The following is a 16,868-nucleotide window of genomic DNA, read 5'->3' as shown; positions in this document are numbered from 1 at the left end:
AAAACAGGAAAATAAAATGAATTTGAAATCAAGTTCAATATTTTATTTTGATGTCTTGATTAAATTATCTTTTAAGGGAAACCCCTTTTTAAACGAAAAGCGGTTAAAAACTGCATGAACCACACTTGAGACTTACGTGTTCATATTTAAATAATACTTGCAGGTCATCAAATTATTTAAAGTTTATAAAAAAATAAAAAGTTGAAAATACACAAAATCAGAAATTGTCTAATTGCAATGAATCCTTGTGCCATTGTGTCATTTTGAAAGTTCTTTCTTCAAACTATCCAATATTAATTTCTGGCATGTAAAAAAAATTAGCACAATCCTACTTGAAAGAGACAAAAAGGTGTTCAGTTGTTGTTTTGTCAAGATTTTGGAATCAATGCACCACAGTCTGCTACTCCTGTTCAAAATCTATCACACCAATCGAAACAAACGTGTGTTGCTGTCACTTTTGCTAATTTTCTATTTACGGTAAATTCTCTTGACTGTCTGGTCTGGATTCAATATCCATTGATCTGCTTAAAGATTATATGGGTACTCATAGATAGTAAGGTCTAAAAAAGAAAAAAAATTATGCTAAAGACCTATTTCAGAAATGAAAAGATCATTTAAATAGTGAGAATAATACCATTCTTTGTAAATGCATTTTGTCGAGCCTTCGACTTTTGTCGAAAAAGCGAGACATAGCGATCATACATTCAGTCGTCGCTGTCCACAGATATTCTTATATTAAACATATTTATAAGATATCTCGTATACTTTATTAGATATCTTATAAAGTATATAAGATATCTTATAAACTATATGAGAGATCTCATATAATATAGGGTTATTGCATGAATATTGGGGAATATTGTTCCGAGTAGAATTTTATATTGCACGAGCTTGCGAGTGCAATATATGTTCCATGAGGGACAATATTCCCCAATATTCATGCAATAACCCTTTTATTGTATAACAATAAAATATTTGAGAGTAAAAATTGGTTTAAAATAAGATTTTGTCGTCTATGACGTCATGAATTTTGAAGATTTATTGCACTAGTGGTTACTTTCTGTGGGAAATATTATATTGCTATGCAATAATACAATATATCTCATATAATATAAAAATAAAATTGATATATATGAGATATCTAGAAATACAAATAAATAGCAAGACGGCTTGCCATAGATATATCTATAATTATCGCTTTATCAAAGCTACGCAAAGGCATTTAAAAATTTAATTTTAAAAAGAGGCGGATTGAGAATGAAAATTTCTGGATCCGCCACTGTTAAATGCTGGAAACCCTTGATACATAATTGATAATGAAGTCTAGAAATACGCATTTTAAAAATCAGTGTTAAAAAGTCCAAGTTTGATATTAGAAAAGGTAACAGAAGAAACTAAACAAAATGACAATGATACATGTACATCAATTTAAAAATGACTACTAGCAGTTACTGACATAGATATTAGATGATGTGGTATGAGTGCCAATCAGACAACTCTCCATCCAAGTCACAATTTGATGAGTTTAATGAGACAAAAGCAAAATAACAACATATTTGCAGTCTTGAGGCTTAATAAAATTTGTATTTTGTAGTTTTACTAAGTTTTTAAACATGCAGGTTTTTTTAATCCTAATTTTGAGTAAAATTGAAAAAGAAACCTTTAATTTGCTTCTCTGAAATGATTCTTTACAATGAAATAGAATTATGATGCTTAAATAAGTGATTTTCATGTCATTATCCCAGATTCATTACAAGGTTAATCACCTGACATGACCGGTCATCTTTTAAACACATGTGTTTGTTCTGATAATCTTAGCAACGTTATATATAATAGTCCTTCTGTCTTTAGTATCAAACAGGATTTTACTTCGTCAAAATTGTCTTCCCATTACGCCAGTTCATTTTCACAATCGTAGAAAAGGAAGCTATTGTAGGGATGACGCGCTGCCAACTTTGCTCTTGAAAACCGATAAATTTATCCACATAGCACCATTACGATCTTTTAATATATGTCAGTTGTATTTTAAAAGACAAATGTATCTATTAGCTAATGAGCATAAGTTAATGATCTTGTCGGCATTGATTCAACTTTAAACTATTGTCTGATCGGTTGTCAGGTGGAATTTTCGAAAATTCATAAACATTTAAAAAAAAATCTAATTAAATATTTCGTGGAAGGGCAGACTAGATTTTTTTAGTGGTTGAAGACTATAAACCCTGGTTATCACACACACAAAAATATAATTTTTCGAAGATATGCATTTTCATCATCCAACTTGAAAGACTGTCGTCAAGTACTTTCAGTAAAAAAATAGCTATTCGAACACATCTACTCTGTTTTTGTGAGTCATTAGATAGGTATATGTATTTCACTTGACCCATATATTTCATCTTTTCGTACTGTGATTTTATTTTTATGTTACAAAGTCAACATGTATATTTGATATATAAAAATGACAGAATCTGAAGCGAGATGATATATCAAATACTCTTGCTTTGTACGTTTTAAATACCAAATATACACCTCAAACACGACCTAACATAAAAAGGTGCACTCGATTTTCTCTTTTCGATACAATTGTTAAACCATTTTTGGGAATTTTTTCTCGAGTCACATAATGGAAGGGCAGACACGAAAACTACTGAACTAATAGATTGAAAAGTTCTTCGTCCGTGGTAATTTAAAAAAAAATATCTGAGGTTATGCATTTTCTACATCCAACTTGATAGATACCTATGTCGTCGACTTGATATCGAATTGTTCTGCATTGGGTCTGCATTAATATGTAGATAAATTGAAAACTTATGCAAATGGTGTTTTTAAAATAAAACACTTCGTTATTGAGAAGAAAATTGTCGTTGTGTTTGTTCGTATTAACTTTTAAAAATTTTGTTACTATAGTAAACATTGCAGTAAGCATTTATCGCCTTCTTTAACAAAGAGCTTCGATTTCAACTGGGTTTCCGCCTGGTATGATATATCTAAAGCTACAATAAAATTTGATCATTTAAGTAATTCCCCTGACTGTTAGCAGTGATATCTTGATGTTATAAAGTAAAGTTTGCAAATAAAATTTTGTAACCTCACCTTTTTCTTTCAAATTCTGTATTTGAGGATTGCTGTTGATATTTCGAATTCACTGCACCCAGGCCACCAGAACTTTGAGTTATTCTTTTTCTTTGGTGATTCGTCTGTTTTAATACAAATTACACAGTTTTAAACAATGTTTCAAAATAAGTTAGAACAGTGAAATACCTACCGTTATCTGGATGATATTTTTTCGTTGAATAATCCAGAGTTCTCTAAATATACTTCAGAAATTTACCCAATCGAACTTACTTTAACTAAATCTAACATAAACAGCAGCAGTTGTCCTTTTCTAGATTTAGACATTCCAATTTCAAACGGGAAACTTCACACTAAAATTTACGACAAAAGAGACGATTTTTCATTTCCTATTGTTAATTTTCCTTTTTTAGACGGCGATGTGCCTTTGGCTCCATCATACGGTGTTTATATATCGCAACTCGTTCGGTTTGCCCGTGTGTGTTCTGATGTCATAGATTTTAACGAACGTAATCCACGGCCGACACTCGGCTAACCGAGAGATAGGTCGGTTAATCTATATTGAGTATGCGGCTATATCGGCGGTTGGTCTGTTAATCGGGTTGGTTATACGTCTGTTAAGAGTAAAACGCACAATTTTAATATTAAAATCTATTTAATATACAGATTTTAGGTACATTATAAGAACCAACTCAAAAAAAGATAAGTGTCTGACAAAATGATATATATCATAGAACATTTTCCAACTGTAAAAACATTTCATAGTCTGCGCAGTTTTCAGTAAAACTAAAAGGCGTCGCGCAAGTATGTAGTATTTATGCTTATACGCATAGCAGTTTTTGTAATGAAAGGCGAAAAAAACAATTTTAGATATCATTCAAAGGACACAAAATCGTACTTTGGTTCTAAAATATAAATTGAAATTAGTAAATATTTCATAATTGTAATATAACGTGAGTAATACCACGTTTTAGTGAACATTATGGGAATAAAGTCTGTTAATGGGTTGGACAATTGAAATTGTGTCAGTTAAGAGTTATTTAGCCACGACAATAGTTGTGCTACCTTTATATTTTCCCTTTGAAAAACTTAAGAATGAGATGCTCTTGAGTAAAAAAAAAAATGACAATACGCTGCAACAGTATCCTTTAAGTAAGAACATTTTTATTTTGACTTCCTTTGCATTTTATTAAGGGGTGTGTCACTTCAATATATGGATATGGATTGCCTGCTGGAATATGCATGAATCTATTATTAACGTTTTCTTCAGCCTTAATTTTTGTGTCTGTTCAAAGTAGCACGTTCTCAAATCCGTCCGAAAGTGTCTTTCTAATACAACACAGGGTACATATAACGTGTTGTCGTTCTCATATCACATGATATTTGTCACTGGACGTTAAACTCTAAATCGTCAACATCATCCGATTGGTTCTTTTCTTCTATTACTGAATCATCTGTTGTTTACAAATCAGTCTAAAGAAGTAAATGGAAAGGAGCGAATGCAGCTACATTTGGTTATCTTAAGTTTTAATTCATTTATTCCGTTTAGTTCCTTTCTACATAAGTGCAGAGGAGAACTGCAGTTGTCCGCATGTAAACTTTTAGCATTTATTGCCAATATGAGTACATAGCAATCCGTTACTGTTTCAACACCCAGGGGTGTTTCATGTCTTTATTCTCAAACAGTTATTATTTTTTTCTATCTATTTTTATTAATGCATCACTTCCTACTGTCCTTATCTATTATTCTATATATTCTGTGTTTCCATCCAGATTCTCGTGTATACAATGAGGGTCCGGATTGGGGGAGTTGTTTATTTCTATATTCTTTAAATTGTCTGTTACTTTTCTCTACATTTTATTTTATCTTACTCATTATTATTTCTTTATTCTTTATATATTCTAGCATCCCAATATATTTTACTTACTGATGTTTAGTTACATTACGACGTTTATCTCTGATTTATATACTGGTTAATACCAATTTAGATACAAATTAGTGTCATTCATGACAACCTAAACAGAATTCACATGATATATGCGACCATTCTTGGATGAAATCAATATGTATAGATTATAACATGCCCTTTTCTATATTAGCCCTGGTATCATCCCGAGACTCCCATATCGGCCTCGAGGCTTTAGCCGAGGGCCGATATGGGTCGAGGAATGATACCAGTGCAAATATGGAAAAACATGTTATAATCTTTAAGCTATTTATCACATATTTAAGTGTTGCAGAAAAGAGGGAAAAAAAGTTCAATTATAACAATTTAATGAAACATAACAGGTAAATCTTAAAAATTTATCCGTATCCGTAACAAATATGTGATAAGATATAAATAACACATAGCTGAGAGGGTGATAGAGCAGATTGGGTCCCGAGAAAACATTGTCAACCGCGGCGAAGCCAAGGTTGACAATGTTTTTTTCGAGGGATACCGATCTACTCTATCACCCTCTCAGCTATGTGATATTTGATTTATTATAATGAATGTCCTATCATCATTTTCTTTAACAGATGAGTTCTTTATAAAGTATTTTCTATGTAGTCACGTACTTGACAGCGTAACGGGTATTTGAACTAGAGGCTCTAAAGAGCCTGTGTCGCTCACCTTGGTCTATGTGCATATTAAACAAAGGACACAAATGGATTCATGACAAAATTGTATTTTGGTGATGGTGATGTGTTTGAAGTTCTTTCTTTACTGAACGATTTTGCTTCTTACAATTATATCTATAATGAACTTTGCCCATTAGTAACAGAGAACTATATTTGGTAAAAATTTACATAAATTTACCAAATTAATGAAAATTGTTAAAAATTGACTATAAAGGGCAATAACTCCTTAAGGGGTCAACTGACCATTTTGGTCATGTTGACTTATTTGTAGATCTTACTTTGCTGAACATTATTGCTGTTTACAGTTTATCTCTATCTATAATAATATTCAAGATAATAACCAAAAACAGCAAAATTTCCTCAAAATTACCAATTCAGGGGCAGCAACCCAACAACCGATTGACCGATTCATCTGAAAATTTCAGCGCAGATAGATCTTGACCTGATAAACATTTTTATCCCATGTCAGATTTCCTCAAAATGCTTTGGTTTTTGAGTTATAAGCCAAAAACTGCATTTTACCCCTTTGTTCTATTTTTAGCCGTGGCGGCCATCTTGGTAGGTTGACCAGGTCATGCCACACATTTTTTAAACTAGATACCCCAATGATGATTGTGGCCAAGTTTGGATTAATTTGGCCCAGTAGTTTCAGAGGAGAAGATTTTTGTAAAAGATTACTTTAATTAACGAAAAATGGTTAAAAATTGACTATAAAGGGCAATAACTCCTAAACGGGTCAACTGACCATTTTGGTCATGTTGACTTATTTGTAGATCTTACTTTGCTGAACATTATTGCTGTTTACAGTTTACCTCTATCTATAATAATATTCAAGATAATAACCAAAAACAGCAAAATTTCCTCAAAATTACCAATTCAGGGGCAGCAACCCAACAACCGATTGACCGATTCATCTGAAAATTTCAGGGCAGATAGATCTTGACCTGATAAACATTTTTACCCCAATGTCAGATTTGCTCTAAATGCTTTGGTTTTTGAGTTATAAGCCAAAAACTGCATTTTACCCCTATGTTCTATTTTTAGCCGTGGCGGCCATCTTGGTTGGTTGACCGGGTCACGCCACACATTTTTTAAACTAGATACCCCAATGATGATTGTGGCCAAGTTTGGTTTGATTTGGCCCAGTAGTTTCAGAGGAGAAGATTTTTGTGAAAGTTTACGACGACGGACGACGGACGACGACGGACGACGACGACGGACGCCGGACGCAAAGTGATGGGAATAGCTCACTTGGCCCTTCGGGCCAGGTGAGCTAAAAATCATCAGAAGTGAAGTAAATAGACAATAGTAGTGCATTGACTTGACATATAAACGATACAAGGATTAGGCTCGAAACGGGAAAAAAGCTCTGCTATCAAGAAAAAAAATATTTTCAATTGTTGTTATTTTGTTATTGTTATTTATTTTATTTAAATTTTGTGTAAATACCCCTTTCAAAAGGCCGCATATCTGGCGGAGAAATATACATCACAATGAACATGATGAAATGTACATCACCAGTTGAAACCCATCGATGGTGAACGAATGCGTTTAATATCAACAATAAGCATTACACACAATGATTTATAGGTTTTAAAGTAAAAATATTAACAAGTGAAATACGTTTTTCCACATAAGTGCAGAGGAGAACTGCAGTTGTCCGCATGTAAACTTTTAGCATTTATTACCAATATGAGTACATAGCAATCCGTTACTGTTTTAACACCCAGGGGTGTTTCATGTCTTTATTCTCAAACAGTTATTATTTTTTTCTATCTATTTTTATTAATGCATCACTTCCTACTGTCCTTATCTATTATTCTATATATTCTGTGTTTCCATCCAGATTCTCGTGTATACAATGAGGGTCCGGATTGGGGGAGTTGTTTATTTCTATATTCTTTAAATTGTCTGTTACTTTTCTCTACATTTTATTTTATCTTACTCATTATTATTTCTTTATTCTTTATATATTCTAGCATCCCAATATATTTTACTTACTGATGTTTAGTTACATTACGACGTTTATCTCTGATTTATATACTGGTTAATACCAATTTAGATACAAATTAGTGTCATTCATGACAACCTAAACAGAATTCACATGATATATGCGACCATTCTTGGATGAAATCAATATGTATAGATTATAACATGCCCTTTTCTATATTAGCCCTGGTATCATCCCGAGACTCCCATATCGGCCTCGAGGCTTTAGCCGAGGGCCGATATGGGTCGAGGAATGATACCAGTGCAAATATGGAAAAACATGTTATAATCTTTAAGCTATTTATCACATATTTAAGTGTTGCAGAAAAGAGGGAAAAAAAGTTCAATTATAACAATTTAATGAAACATAACAGGTAAATCTTAAAAATTTATCCGTATCCGTAACAAATATGTGATAAGATATAAATAACACATAGCTGAGAGGGTGATAGAGCAGATTGGGTCCCGAGAAAACATTGTCAACCGCGGCGAAGCCAAGGTTGACAATGTTTTTTTCGAGGGATACCGATCTACTCTATCACCCTCTCAGCTATGTGATATTTGATTTATTATAATGAATGTCCTATCATCATTTTCTTTAACAGATGAGTTCTTTATAAAGTATTTTCTATGTAGTCACGTACTTGACAGCGTAACGGGTATTTGAACTAGAGGCTCTAAAGAGCCTGTGTCGCTCACCTTGGTCTATGTGCATATTAAACAAAGGACACAAATGGATTCATGACAAAATTGTATTTTGGTGATGGTGATGTGTTTGAAGTTCTTTCTTTACTGAACGATTTTGCTTCTTACAATTATATCTATAATGAACTTTGCCCATTAGTAACAGAGAACTATATTTGGTAAAAATTTACATAAATTTACCAAATTAATGAAAATTGTTAAAAATTGACTATAAAGGGCAATAACTCCTTAAGGGGTCAACTGACCATTTTGGTCATGTTGACTTATTTGTAGATCTTACTTTGCTGAACATTATTGCTGTTTACAATTTATCTCTATCTATAATAATATTCAAGATAATAACCAAAAACAGCAAAATTTCCTCAAAATTACCAACTCAGGGGCAGCAACCCAACAACCGATTGACCAATTCATCTGAAAATTTCAGGGCAGATAGATCTTGACCTGATAAACATTTTTATTCCTGTCAGATTTCCTCAAAATGCTTTGGTTTTTGAGTTATAAGCCAAAAACTGCATTTTACCCCTATGTTCTATTTTTAGCAGTGGCGGCCATCTTGGTTGGTTGACCAGGTCATGCCACACATTTTTTAAACTAGATACCCCAAAGATGATTGTGGCCAAGTTTGGATTAATTTGGCCCAGTAGTTTCAGAGGAGAAGATTTTTGTAAAAGATTACTTTAATTTACGAAAAATGGTTAAAAATTGACTATAAAGGGCAATAACTCCTAAACGGGTCAACTGACCATTTTGGTCATGTTGACTTATTTGTAGATCTTACTTTGCTGAACATTATTGCTGTTTACAGTTTATCTCTATCTATAATAATATTCAAGATAATAACCAAAAACAGCAAAATTTCCTCAAAATTACCAATTCAGGGGCAGCAACCCAACAACCGATTGACCGATTCATCTGAAAATTTCAGCGCAGATAGATCTTGACCTGATAAACATTTTTATCCCATGTCAGATTTCCTCAAAATGCTTTGGTTTTTGAGTTATAAGCCAAAAACTGCATTTTACCCCTTTGTTCTATTTTTAGCCGTGGCGGCCATCTTGGTTGGTTGACCAGGTCATGCCACACATTTTTTAAACTAGATACCCCAATGATGATTGTGGCCAAGTTTGGATTAATTTGGCCCAGTAGTTTCAGAGGAGAAGATTTTTGTAAAAGATTACTTTAATTAACGAAAAATGGTTAAAAATTGACTATAAAGGGCAATAACTCCTAAACGGGTCAACTGACCATTTTGGTCATGTTGACTTATTTGTAGATCTTACTTTGCTGAACATTATTGCTGTTTACAGTTTACCTCTATCTATAATAATATTCAAGATAATAACCAAAAACAGCAAAATTTCCTCAAAATTACCAATTCAGGGGCAGCAACCCAACAACCGATTGACCGATTCATCTGAAAATTTCAGGGCAGATAGATCTTGACCTGATAAACATTTTTACCCCAATGTCAGATTTGCTCTAAATGCTTTGGTTTTTGAGTTATAAGCCAAAAACTGCATTTTACCCCTATGTTCTATTTTTAGCCGTGGCGGCCATCTTGGTTGGTTGACCGGGTCACGCCACACATTTTTTAAACTAGATACCCCAATGATGATTGTGGCCAAGTTTGGTTTGATTTGGCCCAGTAGTTTCAGAGGAGAAGATTTTTGTGAAAGTTTACGACGACGGACGACGGACGACGACGGACGACGACGACGGACGCCGGACGCAAAGTGATGGGAATAGCTCACTTGGCCCTTCGGGCCAGGTGAGCTAAAAATCATCAGAAGTGAAGTAAATAGACAATAGTAGTGCATTGACTTGACATATAAACGATACAAGGATTAGGCTCGAAACGGGAAAAAAGCTCTGCTATCAAGAAAAAAAATATTTTCAATTGTTGTTATTTTGTTATTGTTATTTATTTTATTTAAATTTTGTGTAAATACCCCTTTCAAAAGGCCGCATATCTGGCGGAGAAATATACATCACAATGAACATGATGAAATGTACATCACCAGTTGAAACCCATCGATGGTGAACGAATGCGTTTAATATCAACAATAAGCATTACACACAATGATTTATAGGTTTTAAAGTAAAAATATTAACAAGTGAAATACGTTTTTCCACATAAGTGCAGAGGAGAACTGCAGTTGTCCGCATGTAAACTTTTAGCATTTATTACCAATATGAGTACATAGCAATCCGTTACTGTTTTAACACCCAGGGGTGTTTCATGTCTTTATTCTCAAACAGTTATTATTTTTTTCTATCTATTTTTATTAATGCATCACTTCCTACTGTCCTTATCTATTATTCTATATATTCTGTGTTTCCATCCAGATTCTCGTGTATACAATGAGGGTCCGGATTGGGGGAGTTGTTTATTTCTATATTCTTTAAATTGTCTGTTACTTTTCTCTACATTTTATTTTATCTTACTCATTATTATTTCTTTATTCTTTATATATTCTAGCATCCCAATATATTTTACTTACTGATGTTTAGTTACATTACGACGTTTATCTCTGATTTATATACTGGTTAATACCAATTTAGATACAAATTAGTGTCATTCATGACAACCTAAACAGAATTCACATGATATATGCGACCATTCTTGGATGAAATCAATATGTATAGATTATAACATGCCCTTTTCTATATTAGCCCTGGTATCATCCCGAGACTCCCATATCGGCCTCGAGGCTTTAGCCGAGGGCCGATATGGGTCGAGGAATGATACCAGTGCAAATATGGAAAAACATGTTATAATCTTTAAGCTATTTATCACATATTTAAGTGTTGCAGAAAAGAGGGAAAAAAAGTTCAATTATAACAATTTAATGAAACATAACAGGTAAATCTTAAAAATTTATCCGTATCCGTAACAAATATGTGATAAGATATAAATAACACATAGCTGAGAGAAAATTTTAGCGCAGATAGATCTTGACCTGATAAACATTTTTATCCCATGTCAGATTTCCTCAAAATGCTTTGGTTTTTGAGTTATAAGCCAAAAACTGCATTTTACCCCTTTGTTCTATTTTTAGCCGTGGCGGCCATCTTGGTTGGTTGACCAGGTCATGCCACACATTTTTTAAACTAGATACCCCAAAGATGATTGTGGCCAAGTTTGGATTAATTTGGCCCAGTAGTTTCAGAGGAGAAGATTTTTGTAAAAGATTACTTTAATTAACGAAAAATGGTTAAAAATTGACTATAAAGGGCAATAACTCCTAAACGGGTCAACTGACCATTTTGGTCATGTTGACTTATTTGTAGATCTTACTTTGCTGAACATTATTGCTGTTTACAGTTTACCTCTATCTATAATAATATTCAAGATAATAACCAAAAACAGCAAAATTTCCTCAAAATTACCAATTCAGGGGCAGCAACCCAACAACCGATTGACCGATTCATCTGAAAATTTCAGGGCAGATAGATCTTGACCTGATAAACATTTTTACCCCAATGTCAGATTTGCTCTAAATGCTTTGGTTTTTGAGTTATAAGCCAAAAACTGCATTTTACCCCTATGTTCTATTTTTAGCCGTGGCGGCCATCTTGGTTGGTTGACCGGGTCACGCCACACATTTTTTAAACTAGATACCCCAATGATGATTGTGGCCAAGTTTGGTTTGATTTGGCCCAGTAGTTTCAGAGGAGAAGATTTTTGTAAAAGTTTACGACGACGGACGACGGACGACGACGGACGACGGACGACGACGACGGACGCCGGACGCAAAGTGATGGGAATAGCTCACTTGGCCCTTCGGGCCAGGTGAGCTAAAAATCATCAGAAGTGAAGTAAATAGACAATAGTAGTGCATTGACTTGACATATAAACGATACAAGGATTAGGCTCGAAACGGGAAAAAAGCTCTGCTATCAAGAAAAAAAATATTTTCAATTGTTGTTATTTTGTTATTGTTATTTATTTTATTTAAATTTTGTGTAAATACCCCTTTCAAAAGGCCGCATATCTGGCGGAGAAATATACATCACAATGAACATGATGAAATGTACATCACCAGTTGAAACCCATCGATGGTGAACGAATGCGTTTAATATCAACAATAAGCATTACACACAATGATTTATAGGTTTTAAAGTAAAAACATTAACAAGTGAAATACGTTTTTCCAACAATTGTAAAAGAAATAAGTTTGAGTCGTTCCACGATACGTTGTATAGTAAATTAGAACTTTAAGCATTGTCTATAAAATAACTTGATGTAGATTCAATTCATTGTCGTTTAAACTGCCGATTTTTGATTGGTCTAGCCGAGAGGGTGACATTCCAAAAAAATGTCACCCGCTCAGCCATGTGATAGAGTAAATTAACACCTTCGTATTAGGCAATCAAAATATGGCATTTTAACATGATGTATAATAATACTTTAATATTACACTTTTTTTATATAATTTTTCAATATTCATGGCCTAAATTCATTGTTCATGTCAGTGTTTCCGTATATATTATGTTTCATTGCTCATGTGTTGTTTCCGTATATTTTAGCCACTCGTCTTGATCCTACCCATTTGATCCGATAACACCCCATACAGCAATAAAATTATACTTTTATTGCCATCATAACTCTTAACAGACCAATTAACAGACCGGGTTTTATACATCCGACCCATTAACAGACCAGGTTTTAAATAAAGATTGATTTATGTCACCAAAATACAGATTTTTGTGTAGATTTTTCACACAATGATATCAATTTGGTTGACAAACATAATGCCTGTCTTTGTTCGATGTTCAAAATATCGCATGCAAGTAAATTCAACCAAAGTGTCTTTTTGTGTACATTTTGTGTGTGTAAAATGTGTATAAATTTATTGATGAGTAACACGCCTTTTCATTTTATAGATCGTACACCGAAGCTAGAAAAATAATAATTACACCACTGGATTCAGTACATTGAATTGTTTTGTTAGACATGAATAATTTTTATGATAAACATATATTTAAAAAGTTATACAATGAAACATGCAGAATTTCCAATGATTTCCTCGATAACACCTGATTAACAGACTTTAGCCAACCCGATTAACAGACCCATCGCCGATATAGCCACATACTCAATATAGATTAACCGACCAATCTCTCGGTTAGCCGAGTGTCGGCCGTGTAATCAATGCATCACTGGTAAATTGTTGTGTCAGGGATTTCGATACCATAAATTACTTCAAACTTTTACTAAATTCTTTCATAGATACAAAGATTTGATTAGTAAATTTGGCTATACCTGTAGAAAGCATATTAAAAATGGTATTTCACATCCTAAATTTTATGGTAATATTGTACTTAAAGCGAGGAAATCACTATGTATTCCTTGTAAACTCATCGAACCTTTAAACAAACTTATAAGTAAGGGTTATCGTACCAATATTGTAATAAGATCTCTGAATATAGTTCACATTGGCACTAATATTGATATTGTCATTAGCAAATTAAAACATAACTAAATTTCATTATCTTTTGAGGCGAGATGTATAGAGACACAGACACGTTAACTTTTATTTCTATAGAAGTCGCTCTTCACTATACTACTACCTGTCGATACATTTATTTTTGGCATTGCACAAGTCATGTCTTCTTTGACTATTAATGACGTTAAAATACTAAATCCCTGTGATGTGTTTTAGTCGATTTTAGTCTCTGATGCATGATTTTTTATTATTAATTGGTTTTGGCTTTTAACTAGCTGTCAGTAACTGCGAGTACTCTCAAATCGTATTTTCTTGTTAATTCGACCTGTTGATACTGTTTATAATGCTTTTTTGTTATTTTTTATTTATATGGATCTTGTCTGTACACCAGCTTTGATTATTTGTAATATCTTCAATTTTTCACTTATTCTTACAACATTTGTATAAACTTCAAGATTATAAAAAAAAAACAGTTTTTTTCTAAAGTTAACATTGATTGGTTAAATATTTCTCAGTCATGTCCTGCGTTTGAATTTGTTTGTTAGCTTTTTGGTCATGAATGTTTGTCTCTAATATTTAATTAACTGTGCATTTGTATTCAGATATCGCAGATCAAATTTATTCGTTCATTGTTTAATCATACGTTTTTTGATTGAGTTAAGTCTGCCAATTGATATTTTATCGTATGTTTTTCTTTGTTGTGATGTTATGCTATTGTTTCAGAAAAAGGGAGAAGGTTTGGATCCATTAAAACGTTTAATCCCGCTGCAAATGTTTGCACCTGTCCTAAGTCAGGAATCTGATGTACAGTAGTTGTCGTTTGTTTATGTAATATATACGTGTTTCTCGTTTCTCGTTTTGTTTATATAGATTAGACCGTTGGTTTTCCCGTTTGAATGGTTTTACACTAGTAATTTTGGGGCCCTTTATAGCTTGTTGTTCGGTTTGAGCCAAAGCTCCGTGTTGAAGGCCGTACTTTAACCTATAATGGTTTACTTTTTAAATTGTTATTTGTATGGAGAGTTGTCTCATTGGCACTCACATCACATCTTCCTATATCTATTTTAATACAACAAGTAATTGTATATATTTTTTTCTTTAAAAATGTATTGAAAAAACAGGATTGTCTTTGCCAATATGCAACCATACCACATCTTCTAATTGTATATTTTGACCATATCTAAGCATATAAAGCAGGTATTGTCTATTTTTACCGTTTATATAAATATGTTTTTAAATGAAAATTAAAGAAAAAAAATCGTAAGACTGCATCACATTATTACTTCATTATAAATGAGAGTACATTAATATGAAGCATTTTCAATAAGTTTTGCAAAAACGAATCGACCCTATAGGAGAAAGAATGTCATAACAACAATATACAATTCAAATTATAAAGAGCTAGCAAAATATCGTAACATTGAAAATTTATGTACTTTAAGTTGCTTTGAAGTACACATAACCAATAAGGATAGGCAGTGGAAATATATAAAGTTATAAGTATTAATTCACCCACAATTATGCTTATTATATCTGTACTCATCATATTGACCACTTCTCATTTGAGCACCAGAGAGATATATAAAATTGCACAAAAAACTGGCACATACATGGCAGTAAGCTTTAGAAATTATCTCATTTAAACTAAGTACAAGTATGGTTACTGACTGGATCGAGCCTTATTTTGGTAAATAAATTACTTAATCATGTTAACAAATATTTTCTTATAGTTTTGACTGAATTCTTAATAGAAATGGAAATAACATGTTTCCGCAGATAGATACACTTATATATAACATCCCAAACTGTTTTAATAACTGCTAGAAATTAATAAAAGTTGGCACTTATTGTACTAAGTTATCATGCTAAGTAAATGTAAAGTTTAATAACTTAAAATATCCTTTTTGAATGTCAAATAGGCTTCAGACACTTTATTCGTGGTCAAGGGATATAGTTTTCAAGTACTGTTTTGTTATATGTGTTTAATTTTTAAATGGTCCTATCAGTTGCATATTACTACCCGTAAGAAGTACGTAAGTCATTATTCGTGTTATTTTCTATCTTCTTTATATGTCTATATTATGGTAAATAAAACCATGGTCATATAACTAACATAATTTTTTTATGACAAAATGAATCATGCCAAAGGAATACAGTTAAGATAAATTTGCCCATCAACCAATGTCTTACTAAAGATCTCTAAAAGTTAAGAGTGTTGTCTGTCAATATAAATATGAAAATTTCAATCGACTAGTATTGCCGACTTGAGTATTATGATATAATTCTGCAACATCTTAAAATCCGAAGTGATCACATAGATCCAGCACGGCTGTATAAAAAAATGTCATAAAAACATTTTCATATATTCTAATTGAACTTGGGCAAACCTCGGTTTCATTATCATATTAAATCATATTTTAAATATCAACACAATTTGTTTTTTTTTTCTCTCTTCATATTGTCTATGGATTAAAAAGTATATCTTACCAGAACTGTCGTAGGTATACACGTTAGCTTCAGACTCTTCTTCCTTTAAAACGAAATCCCATCAGTCTCATTTTCCTTTTCTAAGGGACTCCATCTTTCTCTTTCTTTGACCAAAGTACACAACAGAATGACCTCGTTTCACTTTACAGTACTGCGTGTATTACAAAACACGCGACATAATCCATCACTGGCATTAACACAATAATCCCAAATTATTATTGTACCGCGAAAGTTCTACTACACTGACTTTAAAGACGTAAGAATAAACATGATAACCATACGGTGTATTCAATATAATACTTCCTTCCGAGTTTTGGGTCAATCAAAGAGGTAACATTAGAAGGATATATAACACCCAATTAGCATCTCTAGCTATAAAATATGATAAGAAAAAGAAAAGAACCAGCATGTGTATTACCCACTGGATATAACCATTATGAACATACGGTGGTCCTTATTTTCGAAAAATTATACGTTTCAATATGTTATTATAATATAAATTAATGTTGAAAGTAAAAATGTATATTGTAAACGTAAATTCA

The 16,868-nt window shown here is 32.7% G+C and overlaps 1 long non-coding RNA gene across 1 annotated transcript; it reads right to left on the bottom strand.

Moving 5' to 3' along the window:
* Positions 1-306: 306 nt before the first annotated feature.
* Positions 307-16,503, bottom strand: LOC139514903 (uncharacterized). The gene is made up of 3 exons (XR_011662742.1): positions 16,327-16,503; positions 3,091-3,194; positions 307-560 (listed from the first exon to the last, which is right to left on the bottom strand). It is a non-coding gene; the product is annotated as an uncharacterized lncRNA (long non-coding RNA).
* Between the last annotated feature and the right edge of the window lie 365 nt (positions 16,504-16,868).

Source organism: Mytilus edulis, chromosome 3 (genome assembly GCF_963676685.1).
Source record: "Mytilus edulis chromosome 3, xbMytEdul2.2, whole genome shotgun sequence".
NCBI lineage: Eukaryota > Metazoa > Mollusca > Bivalvia > Mytilida > Mytilidae > Mytilus > Mytilus edulis.
The sequence above is the reverse complement of the archived record's forward strand: the minus strand, read 5'-3'. Positions and strand labels throughout refer to the sequence as shown.